The 15846-nt window shown below is 56.3% G+C and overlaps 1 long non-coding RNA gene across 1 annotated transcript in view; it reads right to left on the bottom strand.

The window, feature by feature from the left end:
- Positions 1–15173: 15173 nt before the first annotated feature.
- The window catches only part of LOC139800828 (uncharacterized), a 35404-nt gene continuing 34731 nt past the window's right edge, over positions 15174–15846 (bottom strand). Inside the window, exon 3 of the long non-coding RNA XR_011727962.1 lies at positions 15174–15813. This is a non-coding gene — a long non-coding RNA (uncharacterized lncRNA). The remainder of the gene's footprint in view (positions 15814–15846) is intronic.

Below are 15846 nucleotides of genomic sequence, written 5' to 3'. Positions count from 1 at the left end.
GACATCAAACCTGTACCTCAGCACTTTTCACCGTGTGGAAAGGAAACAGCAACTGATTGACAGGACTTACACTGCTTCCACGGCATCCCTTTCAGTCCCTACACGTCTGCACACCCCGTCACACCAAGTGGAACCTCACCCCTTTTTACATACAATCCTAATTTATTTATTTTTTTTTTTAGTGACAACGGATGAATTATTCAGCATAAAGTGTGTTTCCCCGATTCTGGGATTTTCCCAGCTTACTGGTCATTTGTGTTGGTCCCTGCCCAGCTCTACTGGTTTTATGAAGCACTCTGGAATAATACTGGGAATAGCAATGTGTGGGAAGGAGAAGGAAGGTTTTAACTGCATGGGGTCTTCCATCTCCAGCTCTGTTTCTATGGATATCTGAATGGAGTTTATATTTATCCCTCCCGTTTGAGCCATGTGTGCAACTTTGGAGGAGGAGGCTGTGAGCAGAGCTGCTCCATCAGAGCTGCTGGCTCTGCTGAGCCCTGACCTCTTTGGGTGAGCAGTGAGAGCATTACCCTGATGGGCAGCATCAGCCTCATCCTTACTCTCAAGCCAAAATGTCACTGCAAAGGGGGGAAAGAGCAGGAATACTTGGACTAGAGCTTAATGCAGCAGCCAGTGCGATGCCCAGCAAGAAAGTGGCCCTCACTCCAGCCTCCAGCTGCCTGCATGATATGTCAGGGCAGGAGCATCACTCCCAGTCCCCAGTCCCTCCCACAGCTTCCATGTAAATGGCCAAATTTCCTGAGAGCAAGGGATTTTCCATCAGTCACATTGTCCTTTGCTGTCAGGAGAGGAGTCAGCTGGGCCCTGGTGCTGGGGGGAGCATTCTGGGGCACCGGAGCAGGTAGGGGTGGGAAGGGGAGTGCATGACTCGTCTTGGCCCTGGCACACCAGCTCCCGGAGCATTACCATGATGGCTCCATCATTAATTGATCAATCACAGGATGACAGTTAATTAAGTAGAAAATAAAGCTACTCTGCCCAGCCTGGCATGAGTAGGCAGCGCCATTAAGGTTTCCAGAGTACAAAGGGGGAAATTAGAAAACAAAGGCACAGCTGGAGGAGTAACCCCATTGCTGGTGGCTGGGGGTGGCAGCCTGGCACGATGCTGTCTGGGCTGTGACTCCAAAGGGCAGCCCTTGCACGGGGGTGATGACCAGTTTTTGGTTGCTTCCCTTCTTCCTGAGAAGCCAGATCCTATCTGCCACCCTCCAGGAATAATCCTTGCTATTTGCATGTTCCTTTCCCTGCCAGCTCCAGCGCTGCTGCCCAAGCACCCTTGCCAGCCTTCAGATCTGAAAATGGACTTTTCCTTTGAATCCCGTTTTCCCACCTCCTGGTCTTGCTCCACAACCTAACCCACAGCCAGAGTGGGGAAAGACAAAAAGCCAGAAAGAAAGCATCCTTCTCCCCCCACCTCGTGTGCTAGGAATTGTCTTGATATGAAAAATTATGGGTTTTGTTAAAAACTATTACTAATGAGGCGTCTTTCCTGCCCTTAATTGTTGCCAAGGCGATGACCCCAGCCAGCCATCTTTAATTAACTTAGACTATATCTCCTGAAATGAGTTCCTCGGGTAAATTGCTCACCACGGCTTTCAGGCACGGAGCCGTGTTTGCCAAGCCCACCCGCTCCGGCACGCTGCCACCGGCAGAGGTGATGGCACCAACCAGGGTCCCCCCCTCAACCTCCCCCTGCCACCACCAGGATGGGTAAACCCCAAGCCAAGGGGATTTTGAGTTTCTACTCAGAGCAATATGGGGATAGGGACAAAGGAGCAGGCGATGCCTGACCACAGAGAATGGGAGGAACATGGATTTCTCCATAAAATGGGAATTCACCCATTCTGCCTGCTGGCTTCTCCCAGGGGCGGTGGGACCGGCCGTGCAGCGGCTGGCGCCTCTCCAAGTGAAAATCACATTTCCTGCCTGACAGATAACGCCGGTCAAGAGAATGCCAGGACAATTCCTGAAAATGCCATAATTGTTTTAATCTGATGGCGGATAAAAGATAATGATGCTAACAATATTTAAACGTAATTATAGTTTCCTGCGGCTGTTGGGCTCTCTGAAACCTCTCCACTCAAGTGGCTTTGTTTACGAGCGGCTTCAATAAGGCAGGGCCCATTTTCCACTTCTGTCGCCTTCACACCTGCACCTCCATCGAGGCGGGGGGTGGACATGTGCCAAGGGGATGGCTCTCCTCAGGGACTGGCGTCAGCCAGCTCTGCGACTGCCCCCAGGCTGTCCTGCCCTTGGCCCATCAGTGCCCGTCTCTTCCTCCTGGGATGTGATGTCTGCCCTGGGAAAGGGGCTGGAATCCTGGCAGCACCCGAAGGGCGAGGATCTGTTTAGGGACAGGTGGCAGGAGAAAAAAAATCCCCACTGGGATGGGGTGAGCATATGGTGGCTGGTTTATACTGGGCACCTGTGTCAGAGATGCTCCTCCCCACCCTCAGCTCCCCTCCAAGGTTTACTCCCCAACTTCAATATAAAACAAAGGAGGACAAAGGGATTTTTCAGGAATGATTTGCTGACAGCAAACAAATAAAAAGCCCTGGAGGTGGATGTCCAGGGGCTCAGCATCTGCAGGAGACTGAAATGGAAGAATAAGAAAATGGGATGGATCCCCTACACTGCAGACTGTTAACACGATCTTACAGAAATGCCCCCCTAAAAGAAGCTTTCTTTCTGCGGGTGGGATGCCCAGGTAGTGGTAGGAGGGGTTGCAGAATGGCTCGGTTAAGTGCACAGAAACAAGTACCAAAAAAAGACAGGATTTAGGCAAGGCTTTTTTGAAGAAGTTAAATATGAAATGGCTATTTCAGTTGCTGGAGTTTAGCCTCCTGTGTGAATCGGTCTTTGTAAATAGGAATGGAGGATAGCCAACTTCCCCAAAAGGGCTCTACGGGGGGTCCGGAAAATCACAATAATGGGGAAAACAGATAGAAATGGTAACAAAGAATGGGGAGAAACAGCAATAAACCTGATTGTTTGGTAAATAAGGCTGAGCTTGTTGCTGAGAAGTGAAGTTTGAAAAGCAGCTGGGGAATGAATAACCAGTGAAAAGTTAGGAGACAAAGTGGCGTAACAAACCCGGGGGGTTCCCAGTGCAGAGGGGTCAGTGCCAGAGCCCCCATGGTGGGAGGGAGCGCAGACCCTCGGAAGTGTTGGAGATGAGAGAGGAAGCAGCAACGGGACAGTATCCACTGCTGCTCCCACACAATAAAACCTGGCACCATACAGAGGGGTATGGAAGGGTCTCACTGTGCTGATGAACTTGGACTTAAAATGAGGGAGGAAGGAATTTGGTGTCGAGCACAGAGAAAACAAGTTCATTGCCTACATGGCAATGAAACAGCTACATCCAGTGGGGAAGAGGGCTCCAGGTTTGGAAAAATCAGTTCTGTCACTAGCAGGGGGCAAGAGGTGCACAGCAAGCTGAAAATGACTTGTGAAAGACCAGAGGAATGGTTAGGGATGGGTGAGAAGAGGGCAGAGATCTGCTCATTCTGTGCTATGCACCCTGCCTCCCCAGGAGGGATCTCACAGGGCTGGGGAAGCCATGGGGAAAGATGAGGAGGTGGCTTGGACATGTGCAATAGCTGCCATCTGAGGAGGGATTAGATTAAATAGGACTCCAGCCTGCAAAAAGAGGGAACTTAGAATGGACTGTGAAAACATGAATGGCAGGGAGAAGATGAGTGGGTGCTTACTGCTCACTGCTTGTCTCATCAGAAGAGGCAGCAGGCATACGAGCTGCATGCCCAGCACAGGGAGCTGCTTTTGCAGTCACCTTAGGGGCTGCAGGGACCAAAGGTGTTGAAAAAGTGATTGGGAATTCAAGAGCAGAGAGGTGCCTGGCTGATGGAAGGGCTAGGAGCCAGCCAGACACAGGATAAGGCCAGGCAGGAGAGTATATTTGTTCTTGCCATCATCCTGTGCCCTGTCCTGAGCAGGTACCTCTGTGGAGAGGGTGAATGAACTGTCTACAGAAATGCCACGGGTTTGGGGGTGGCCCCGGGTCCTCTGCTCATCCCCAGAACATCTCCGACCCCCAGAACCACGGATGCTCCTTGAGGGAGGACCTTTCCTAAAGCACTGTGTAGGACCCACTCCTCTCTCCCAAAACGCATTCCCAGGTTTCCCAGTAGCTCGGTCCCAACTACACCAGAAGGACTCTCACCTATTACCCCATATGTCAGGGGGAACCCACGTGAGACACACAGGGACAGCTCTTTGTGTGACACAGATCACAAAAGTGCCTGCCCACCCTGCTCCCCCGCACGGGACTGAGTCAGGGATGGGAGTGTGGGGCTTTACTGGGGGAGCTCGGCCCCTGTAGTCCCAGGTCCTGCAGTCCACGGCCCCAACCCACGCGTGGCCGGCCTGTCTCTCCCCCACGGGATAGGGCAGCCCCGACGGGCCAGGCTGACATCTGTAACCAACACGCCAGCTCTGGCAAAGGCAGGGCTGCCCGGCCAGGCGGAAAATTAACACTGACATTGAGTTTAATTAAACAAAACAACCGGGCTGTGAGTTGGAGTGGGGACGTGGCGGCAGCTGGAGGAGCTGGGCTGGGCGCGGTTCGGGACCCACACCCGCCGCTGCCCCAACGGGGCGAGCCCCAGCCCCGGCCGGAGCCACGCCGAGCCCGGGAAGCCGAGACCGGCTGGGGCGGGACGGGAAGGGGCGGTTTCCCCGCGGACTTGTTGTCCAGGGCCGGGAAACATTTCTTTTGTCCCGACATGTCAAAAAAAAAAAAAATAAAAATACTCAGGAGTCGCAGGAGAGGCCGGGGAGGCTCACGCGTGTACTTGCCCCGGTGTGAATCGAGGGGGTAGGAGGGCTACCGGGCTGGGGGTGGCCAGGGGGGAGTGCTCCTGGAAGCGGATTTCGTTGAAGGAGGTTTGGGGAGATGCTGCTCTGCATAGTTCGGGAGACCGAAGCACAGACTTTCCTTACCAGCTCCGGCCCCACTCCCCTGCGCAGCCCGAAATAAAAGAGGTGGGAAAGAGGCCTGATCCGGGCAGGGAAAAAACAGGCAGAGCCTCTCCTGGCCAGTTGCTCCCCACCGAACACCAGTAACACCAGTAGGACCAGGCAGTGGCACTTGTCGTGCCTGGGAAGCGAAGGGGCAGCCCTGCCAGCCGAGGTTTTACACGGCACTGCACGACAACCGCACCGGTCCGGGGTCCTGCCCGCCACCGACTGCGACCCGCACGGCATTTTCTCCGCGGAAGAGCTGAAAAATGCGCGCAGCCCCGCTCAAGCTGAGCAGAGGGCAGTCTCCTCTCCGCTGCGTTGTGCCCGGCCGATTGCCGCTATTTCTGTCTGACCCCCTCCAGCATCCAGGACTCCCCCTCTTCCACTCAGCTCACTGAGCCCGGGTCCTGGGCGTAAGGGGTGATCCCTTCCTCGACAGAGTCACCGTTCTTCTCCTCCTTCTCTCTGTCCGTAGCTTTGGGGCTTTTGGTCTGGTAATTTTATTTTATTTTACTTTTTTCTTTCTTTCTCTCTCTTTTTTTTTTTTTTTTTTTTTTTTTTTTTTTTTTTTTTTTTTTTTTTTTTTGGCGGGGGGGGCCGTGAAATGTCGGCTTTGAAGGATATTTGTAATAACATAACCAGCAAAATGAATGTCATATTTTTGCTCCAATGAATTGGATTTCCTGAAATATTGTCTCCATAATGATGCCTTTAGGCTCCTCTGGATTAGATAACTCTCCAACCACATCAAGAAGGCTAATTATCCCAGAGCCACTTTCCCCGCACTTCCACATCACTCTTACATCTCTACGTATATCCATGTATATACACATGATATTGTCCCGGAATATCAGGGGCTGCCTCCCTATGAGGATGCACAGCAGGAGGGGCAGGGAGGGTGCATCCCCCCTCGCCCACCCCTGGGGTATCCTCCCCGCCCAGGGGAGCCCCATCGATGGAGCAGCCGTGACGCCATCAAGCCCAACACCCCTACCAGCAAATCCCTAAAGCTCGGGCTCACATCATCAGCCTATGCTGACCAATGAGGGGTGAGGATGGTGGCGGGATCCCCTCGACGGTTCAAAGAGCACGTGGGGCCATACGGGACCCCCACACACACCTTGCCTCCTAGGGAGCCCCAGGGCCGCATCCCCCCAGTGTGGGGAAGAGGTGGCACCTCTGGGGCGGGGAGGGTGGGAAGGGGTGCCTGGGAGAGGATTGGGCCATGCTGCCCCCAAAATGATGTGTGGAGAAGTGGGAGGGGAGTGGAAGTGCACAGAGCACACCCCCCAAGCAAGAAGTGAAGGGCCACTCTGATCTCCCCCCCCTCCCCAAAACCCCAACGCCCAGGGGTGCAGTGGGGAGGGGTTTGCAGGCAAGGTTGCCCCTGCACACGTGTGGGGTGGGTGGTGGTGGCCCACTCGTGAGTACCCCTGAGCCCCCCCACCCAAACCTCTCAGCCCAGTGCAGCTTTCTCTCCCAGCTCTTTGCTTGGGCCAGGGAGTTTGTACTTTGGGATTATTCATCTCCTGCAAGTTTTTTGTTAGGCAGCCCTGAAAGGCCTCAAAGGCTGGGAACACCATTCTAATTACGGGGAAGCACAGCTTATTTAGAAGATAAAAAGAGACTTGTAGTCTCATAACAGCTTCTTATATCCGTCAAATAAGGATCTCTAATGATGGGGTGAGAGCCAGTGAATGCCTAAAACAAACTAAAAAAAAGAAGTGAAAATAAAGCAGCCAGGGGCTTAAGATATATTAAATTACCCTGATTAGGAATTTAGGCCGTGGCTCAAGTCTGCTGGAGAGGCTGGCGAGGGGGGGACACGGAAAGTGCTGCTATTCATTTCTGGGGAGAGGGGTCAGTAGGTCGGAGGAGTTCACAGGGCCTGGCTCTATTCTTATGCTAACAGAGAATACAAGCGCTGGCCTGGAAAATAGAAATGAATTTGCAATAATCCGAGCCCCTCTGTTTGCAAGGCGAGCGGCTCTATAGCTAATTGCAGCCCGGCCTCCCCCGCCTCATTGCGGACAGTTGTAACGATGCATGGGAGATTAGAGCCCGAGGGGCTGGGGGGGCTTGTAGGGGGGGGAAGTTTTAAACTGTCTCCCCCTCCTCCCTTCCCTCTATCCGACGGTGAAATATTCCAGGGCAGGCGCTGGTGTTTGGGCTGGCTCTGCTCACAGGGAGCCGGGCCAGCCAACTTCTTGAACTTCCCCAGAGCTTCGCAGGGGAGCGGGATGATGGGCAGCACAGTCTGATGGGGGAGCTAGGGGAAGGGGGGTCGGGGGTTCGGCTCTGCATGGCCTCGGGGCCGATGGGGTATCGAGGTGGGGGAGGCAGCAAACGTCCCAGAGAGGGGGGGAACCCCATTGAGCTGCCGGTGACAAGCAGTAAATCGGGGAAGAATAGCGCATGGAAACGCGCCGTCGGGGCTGCTCGCCTGCCCTACAGCTGCTGCTCCGTCTCTCCACCATCCCCGACTCCAACTCCTCGGCGGGATGCCCAGCTCCCTCTCAGCACCCCAACACCGGCTTCCGCCCCACACCCCACACCCCACACCCCACACCCCACTTCCTGCTCCCCGAGTTGTCCCACCTGCCCCTGGAGGAGTCCCTCCTTGCAGCTGAGCGGTCCCTCCCTCACTGGAGGATTCCCTCGCTCCCTTCGCGGGGTCCTTCCTGCCCTTCGAGGGGTCCCTTCCGCCCCCCGCGAGGTACCACGCCCGATGCCCGCCCCGTCGTGTCTGAGCTCGCTTGAGCGCTGCGGTCGTTTCAGGACCCTGGACAGGGGCGGGGCCGTCGTCGGGTCCCCGGGTGTCCCCCGGCCGCGTCCCAGCACCCCGAGAGGTTTGGGGAGAGGGGATCCTGCCCAGGCAGGCCCGATGCTGGACCCTCGCCCTCTTTTCCCTAAGCATCTGTGCTGGGATCAATCCCTCAGGGGCCCGAGCGGCTCGGCCAGCCTCCGCCTCCCCTGCTGGTATGCAGGGCTGCTCCCTGTGCTGGGGACGGTGCGGACTCCCCGCCGTGCCCCGACAGCGAAGCGGGGTGGCAAAGCCCCGGGGTCGCCCTGCCCGGTCTCAGCGACAAAGAACTGGCCCTGCTGCCAGAAATACAGTCCGCTTTCGTTAACAGCCGCTGCCCTCTCTTCCTCCTCGTCGGTGGCTGGTCCCAAAGCCGGAGCCAGGCAGAGCCGGGCCGGATCCTGCGCCCAGCATAGCCCCTTGCAGTAATTGTGCCGAGCGCTGCAAACTTTCCCTGCATCCAGGACTGTCCCTGCCGCCCCCATCCCGCCGGCTGCCCGATAGAATCGGGCAGAGAGTGATGGAGAGCAGATCCGGGGGCTGCCGCGGGCCGGGGCCACCCCGGTGACCGCGGGTCTCGGGGTCTCAATAAATCTCTTTTTCTGACTCCGAATTTTCTCACTCGAGACTGAACATAAAAGGATGGTTCCTGTAAGTAGCACACGCCGGACAGGTTCATTCCCGCTCGGCATTGTCCGTGCCACCGTTCTTCTCCCGGCACCTTCACCTAACATCTTGTTTTAAGGGGATATTTCCCAGCGGGCTGTTCTGAAGGGTTAAGAAAAATATATTCCGGGAACATTGGGGAAAAAAAAAAAAAAAAAAAAAAGACAACAAAACACACACACACTCACAAAAACAAACAACAAAAAACCTCACCAATCAACACCACCAAACAAACAAAAAACCCCAACCGAAAGGAAAAAACCTAAACGAAACAAAACAAAAAACCAACCAAAATAAGATTAAAAAAATACAAAGAAAACCCAAACCTCACACACATAAAGACAAAAAAAACCAAAGGTGTTTCTTATTTGCAATTGTATGTTAAGTCGCTGAGATAAGAGGCGGCATTATTTGTAACAATAATCTATTAACCAGATTTTGGAGGAATTTTCAGTAGAAAGAATTAATGACCAGACTCCTCCTAGAATTTTTGCAGTCCCAAGGAAATATGGGGAAAATATATGTGCATGCTTTTAAAAACTGTCTTGAAAAACAAATTCGTCAGCGCTTTTATCTTCCCTGCTGTGGGACATGGAGATGAGCCGGCGAAATTTTAGTTCGCAAAGCCCGCCGGAGTTTGGGTTTCCCTCTCCCCAAAATAACGCCCGGTCCGGCCCCGACGCCTTGTCCATGGCGACCAGAAACAAACCGCCGAGGAGAAAAGCGGATTTCTTTGCCAGAATAAAAATCGGGTTTAATTTTAAGAAAAAAAATAAAATCGTGGTTATGTGAAAGAATAAAATAGGGTTTTTGGAAAAGAATAAAAATCGGGATTTTTTTCAAGATTAAAAGCTGGTTTCTTTGTAAGAACTAGGACTCGCTGCTTTGGGAGGTGCAGGACAGAGGGTTTTCCGCAGCTCGGGGAGACGCAGAGATAAGGGGGTGATTTCCACGCTGAGTGTCCCTTAAATAGGGATGGGGCTTCAGCAGGTCCCCTCTAAATGTGGGGGACGCCGGGGCTCGCACCCAGCCCAGCACCGGAGCTTTCTGGGAGCTTCCCTTCTCACCGCGGCCATAGGAGGATTTTTTTTTTTTTTTTTTTTTTTTTTTTTTTTTTTTTTTTTTTTTTTTTTTTTTTTTTTTTTTGTGGGGAAGGTGCCCGGGAAGTGCCCCCCACCCGCGGAGGGTGAGTTGCCCCCCAGATTCTTTTTCCTCGCCCCGCGGCCCGTTGCAGGCTGCTTCGCTCGCCCTTCGCGCAGGGACAGGAGAGCTGTTCCCCTTTCAACGAAAAACTGGGGACGTGATGGCAGGGACACCCGTGCCCCCCCCTTCGCTGCACCGCGGCCGACGGCGATGGGGAACCCGGATCAGGGAGCTCCCCTCGCCTTAGCTGCGATCGGGGGGCCGCGGCCTTCCCTACACCCCCCGGTCGCAGGTAAGGGGCTCACCCCGCGGCGGGATGTACCCCAGGGATGCCCGAGGAGGTGGCACAGCCGGTGTGTGCGGACATACCGCGTTTGGGGGAAACACACAGACACACACACCCCCTAGGTGAGGTGCCCGCGGGTGTGGCGGTCTCCGGGTGGGGACAGGCGCCCGGGGTGGGGGACACGACATGAGTGTGCGGACACGCAGGGGTCAACACGTGCAGAGGTGGTGGACACCCCCCTGTCTACACACGGGCACCAGACACACACCCAGCGTCTGCAAACGCACCCCCGCCGCCCCTCCAGCTCACGGAGCTACAGGGACCCCCCGGGCCATGTTACCCCCGTTCCTGCACCTCACACCCCCGAATCCAGCAGCTTTCTCTGCCCCTTTCCCCACTCCACGGAATTAAATGCAGCGGAGAAGCAGGGCTGGAAGACGCGGCACTGAACGCTAAGGCCCCCCCGCCCGCTCTCTTCCCTTGCACAAGGTGAAAGAACACAAAAATAGATGAAAACACAGAAATAGCCCCAAAAGAGCGCTGCCTGAGGTCTGGTTTTATTTATTCCTGACTGTTCCTGTGCCCTGCAGCCCCGGGTCCATCTGGACGAGCCGGCTACCTGGCGGAGCTGCCCGGTAGAGGCTCCGCTGGCCCGAGGGGGTGCAGGGGGGGGTGATGGGGGTCCCACTGCCTGCGGCGGGGGGCCCGGGGAGGCGCAGGTGCTGCTGGCAGGAGACACCAGCAATGGCTGTTTGGGTGTTGCATTAGAGCACGCTGCAGTGCGCACACAGGCGGCCCCTCCCCCCTCAATCTGCCTGTATGCTAATGACATGCAAAGCGACTCATTTGCATGTTTATCTCTGTCAATGGGCAAGCGTGGCGGGCGAGGTAATACGTTTCCCACCGTGGCATGGAGGCCGCCCCCCACCCCGCGTCCCTCACCGCCCCGCCGGGCCGGGGAAGGCAGGGCGCGCCTCCGGCCCCACCGCCCAGCGTTGGCACGACGGCAAGCACTGCCACAAAATGGCTGCCGGGGGGGCTCTGTGAGCCGCCCACCTCTGCCCCCAACAGCCCCCGACCTACCCGCGCACACTCCACTCAAACCCACCGTCAGATTTTGTGCTTAAGCCGGGGGGGGGAGGCACCCTTTTCCCTCCCTCCTTCTCCCCCACCATCCCTTCTTTTCCACCCTCAATCCTTCCTTCTCCCCCTCATCACTCCTTTTCCACACTGCATTCCTCCGTCTCCCTCTCCATCCTTCTTTCTCCCACCACTATCCCTGTTTATCCCACGTCTATCCCTCTTTTTCTACCCTTCATCCATCCTCTCTATGCTCCATCCACCCTTCCCTCTATCCCTCCTTCTCCCCTTCCATCTCTCCATTCATCCTCTCCCCTTCCACCCTCTCTTCAACTCTCCTTCTCCGCCTCCATTCTTTTTTCACATCCATCCTCTTTTTCCACCCTTCATCTCCACACCCAGAGCCAAATCCTTGCCCTTTCCACGCGCGGGGGAGAATTTCTGATTTCCCACCACCCGAGGGAAAAGTCTCTTCCCTCCTTCTGAAGATGCCGACGCCGACTCGGGTGCTGAGACCCGAGTGACCTCTGTGTCCTCCAGCCCAGCGGGTGGGAGCTCGGGGGGACTCGGCCCTCGGTTCCTCTGCTGAGAGGGTGAGGGATGACCACGGGCACTGGTGGGGAGAAGCAGTTGTGTGTGCACTCACTCGTGTGGGCCCACGGATGGGATGGACATTGTGGGCATCGACAGGGTTTTTTTAAATGGCCACCCAAAAATTTAAAATAAGAAAATAAAAATACAAAAAACATTTTAAAAATTAAATCTAAGAATATGTAAATATAAAAATCAACACAATATAGAAATAAATATAAAAATAAAAACAATGCGGCCTCTTCCACCGCTCCGAGATTCTCCCACACCGCTAATTCCAAACCCGCCCGCTGCAGCTCTGGGCTCTGTTTTTGGGATCTCGGGGGTTGTGGGTGGGTCCCCTTCGTCTGAGCGGGAATGAGGTGACTCCACCGCACCTTCGGCGGGGGCAGAGGGCGACATAATCGCCCCAAAGGGTGAGGGGGCAGCGGGCAGCCCCCGGGACGGCGGACGGCTGTGATGCTGTACAGCGTTGTATGGGCTACGCTATATACATACATATAAAAAACACGTATAGTATATGTTCCGCTATAATTTATGATGCCGTGCTATACTACTGGATGCTGCATGACGCGATGCAATGTGACAGCGCAGGACCCGAGGCACGGACGCCCCCCGAGGTGTCCCCGGGTGGGCAGCATAGACCCGCGGGCCCGCCCCGCCCCGAGGCGCCGGTGAAGGGCGCCGGCCCCGCTGCGCTCTGCTTGGGGACGGGTTTCGGGGGAGCCCCTCCCGCCTCCCCACCCGCCATCCCACCCCTTCCCCGTCCCTTCTCAGCCTCTTACCCGCCCTCCCTTTTTTTTTCCCTTCTCTAAAATCTTGCCCCCTTTCCCAGTGAAGGTGGTTTCTCTCCCCCACCCCTTATTTCTATTTTAACCGCGGGGAGGGGAGGAGATTTATTCATCCTTCCTCACCCGAAATTGTTTTAGGAAAAAAAAGAAAATCAGCCGAAACCTCAAATCTGCCAGTCTGTGCCCGAGGCCTCCGCACAGACGCAGCCCCCCGGACCCGCCCTGTGCCGACCAGTTTATCCCAGCAGTGCCCGGAGCAGCTGCTGGGAGGGGATTTGTTGGGAGCATCAGCCAGGTCCCCCCTCGGGCACCCTGTGGCCTCCCTAACCCCATGTACCGCACCTATGGATAGGGAAGGCGTGCCTCCAGCAGCCATGCTGCCCATGAGCCCCCCGGCAAGCGGGAGGTTTGCCCCCGAACCCTTTTGTCCCCACCCCGTTCCGGAGAGCAGCGGACCCAGCGGTGTCTGTCCCCGGGAGCCCTGGGGGTGCCGGGACGCTCCCGGGTGGGTGTTCCCCTCCCGAGGGGGGCGGAGAAAGGCAGGCCCGGCCGTTTTGGGAAGGCCCCCTCCCCTGACTTGCCGGCTGCCCCCGACAGGCAAAGTCCCCCCCCACAACCCGTCCAGGGGGAGTCCGGCACCCCCGGGGAGAGGTCGGCTCGGGGCTTCTCATCAGCGTGGTCAGGACAGGGCTGGTCTAGCGGGAAGGTGCAGAGAGACCCCCTCCATCACCCTCCAAACCTGCCTTGCAATTGCGCCCTGCAGCAGCGGCAGCACCCCAAACAAATGGGGGATGTGTGTGTGTTCCCTTACCTGAGCGCTGGCCCGGGGGAGACCTGGAGAGGGGGGGTGGTGGATCCGGCTCGTTTGCTCCCGCCGTGTCCCACAGCAGAAAGTTCCTCCGGCCGGGGCCGGGGCCGGTGCAGGGGAGCCGGGCTGCGGCGGGGGGAGCCCGCGGCCGGGGAGAGCCGCACACCCTGGGCCGTGTTTATACGTAGAAAGAAGGGTAATTTGAGTGCTTATACCAAGAACCGGGGTTGTTAAGTTTGCAGGCAGGCAGCTAAACGGTGCCAAGTGCGGGCGGGGGGTGTGTGGGGTGCGTGCGGGGGGGGAGGCTGGGGGTGTGTAAGAAATAAAGAGCAATTGTCAGAGGCGAACAAAAGGCGGAGGGTGGAAAGGAGCTGGGAATCCCGGGGCAGAGCCCCTCGGCGTGGACTTGAACTTGGGCTTTGACACCGTCTGCGAGGCGGAGAGCGGCTCTGGGTCGGGCGAGCTGGGCTGCAGGGAAGGGAGGGGGATGTGACAACAGCATCGGTTGCGAAGAGAGGGGGCATTACTCCCCCCTAAACACCCACCTTTACAGGGGGGGCACCTTGCTTCAGGATGCGAGTGATTCGGGGGAACCCAGACGGGCTGAGTCCCGACAGGCTCAGAGCACCTCCCGATGTGGAGGGGGCGGCTGCGGGGGGACCCCGTCGGGGCTGGCCAGGGCCAGACGGCTGGGGGGGCCGCCCAGTTCTCACAGTCTGCGCCCGAGCCTGGATTCTCTGCACGTCCCGGCCGGTCCACCCTTTGCTGCTATTCAGCACTTAATTGAACATTAATGGCAGCTGGGGATGAGGTCATTGGAGCCGGCTTTTCTCACACATTTTTCATGCAAATCCGCTAAACTCTAAACAAATTTGAATAAAACCCCCTTTGTGCGGGCCCTCCATGGTGTTTTTCCACGGGCCGCTCCGCCTGTCTCCGCACACTTCATCCGGGGAGGGGGGAGATGTTCTGTGCCGGGGGGAGCGGTGGGGAGATGAGGGGGTGTCAGGAGGGTCCCCGCCCGGGGCCTGGAGCACCGGGAAGAGCTGTGTGTAACACCCAGAAGGGCTGTATCCTCTGCTGAGTTCCCAAAGCCAGACCTCACCCCCACCTCCCACCAGGAGGATGCACATTGCACAAGAGGGGCGCTACACTCTGCCACCACCTCCATTTGCTTCCCTTCCCATTAGCACCCAGTTCCGCCAGTAATATCCATTAGCAACACCAGTTCTCCCTGTATCACCCCAATAGCAACTGTCCACCCCCAGTAACATCAGAGCCCTGTAAGTAACACTAATCCCCCACAATAACACCAGCCCCGCAAGTAGCATGAGTCCCCCCCGTACCCAAATCTTTCCCAGTACCACCAGTGCCTTCAGCACCCCTCACTGCACTGGGCAGTCAAGCCTCGTTGCCTCTCTGTAAGGTGTTTTTTTGGGTGCTCGTAGCCACACAGGATAACGGCACGCAGAGCCCCTGCCCCCCCTCTCCATGCCTCTGCAGCCCCCATTAGCATCCCTGCACACCCGGCCCCCTGCCCAGCCTTGAACTTGGCCATGCCGGGCTGCGCTCCTTCTGCCTGCCTGGGCTCACACAATGCCGGCCTTGACCCATTGTTTGCTTTTTTCGGGTTTCAGCTGGGAAAGCGGCCACCTCGCGCAGCCTGCCCCGAGCACGCCGGGAGCCGGGCACAATGGGGAACCCTGCTCTGCAGGCAGAAGGGCTCCAAATCATTTGAGAGACATATTCATTATATTCTTTCACGGGGGTCTGTTTGCATTGGGTTTAGCGGTTACTTCCCAGACGGGGTTCAGACCAAATAAAGATCGTTTAGCAGCAAGGGATTCGCTCAGGCTTTCAGGGAAATGTGCCTGATGCAGGGCACCACGCAGCCCGGCCGCTTGGGTCTCAGCTGGTCCTGCTTCCCTGCTGCTTTGCCTGGGTTTATTTCGTGCCTGTTGCCTTCTCCATCCCAAGACTGCACCAAACCACACAGCTCACTTTTTGCAAAAGGGAAAGTGTTTATTTTCAACGGCATGGGGTGAGAGGATTTTCATGGGAGAGAATTACAGCCAGTACGTTTCTCTTACAGGAACACAGAGGATGCAATGAAACAGCAGCAGGGCTGCCTGGCCCAGACAGACTCATGGTCCTCTGGGCCCCAAGCACAGGGCTATCAGGATGCCTGTGCTACTGCAGCTCTGCACACCCAGGAATGAGGAGGAGCAAGGGCCCAGCTCTGCTCCATGTGCAAAGCCCAGTGCTAAAATTTCCCTCCAACCTTCACACACCTGGTATTTTGCCAGGTGAGATGGTGGCTTGCTCAGATCCCTCTGCACAAGCACTGTGGTACTGCTCTGGGGTAATTAGGGCACTGAAGACAACGTACAGGAGAGATGTGGGATGATTTCCTGCTCCCTGTGTTGCCCTGGCTCCCTCCCCATGGCTGGACCAGCATGATTCGAAGCGGTGCAGGAGTGTTCGTGAGCCAAAACCACCTCCTCTCTGGAGCCGTTTGGAGAAGCAGGTCAGGATCCTCCTGGAGAAACCTTGAGGAGTCAGATGGCAAGTCCAGGCAAGTGGTAGCCAACTTCAAGAAGGCACTCATCGACTTGAAAAGTCCTTTCTCCCTCACTGCGATCTAGAAAGGAAAGGAAAAAAATGGAGCAGTTAC

Source organism: Heliangelus exortis, chromosome 11 (genome assembly GCF_036169615.1).
Source record: "Heliangelus exortis chromosome 11, bHelExo1.hap1, whole genome shotgun sequence".
In the NCBI taxonomy this organism is placed as follows: Eukaryota; Metazoa; Chordata; class Aves; order Apodiformes; family Trochilidae; genus Heliangelus; species Heliangelus exortis.
The sequence above is the reverse complement of the archived record's forward strand: the minus strand, read 5'-3'. Positions and strand labels throughout refer to the sequence as shown.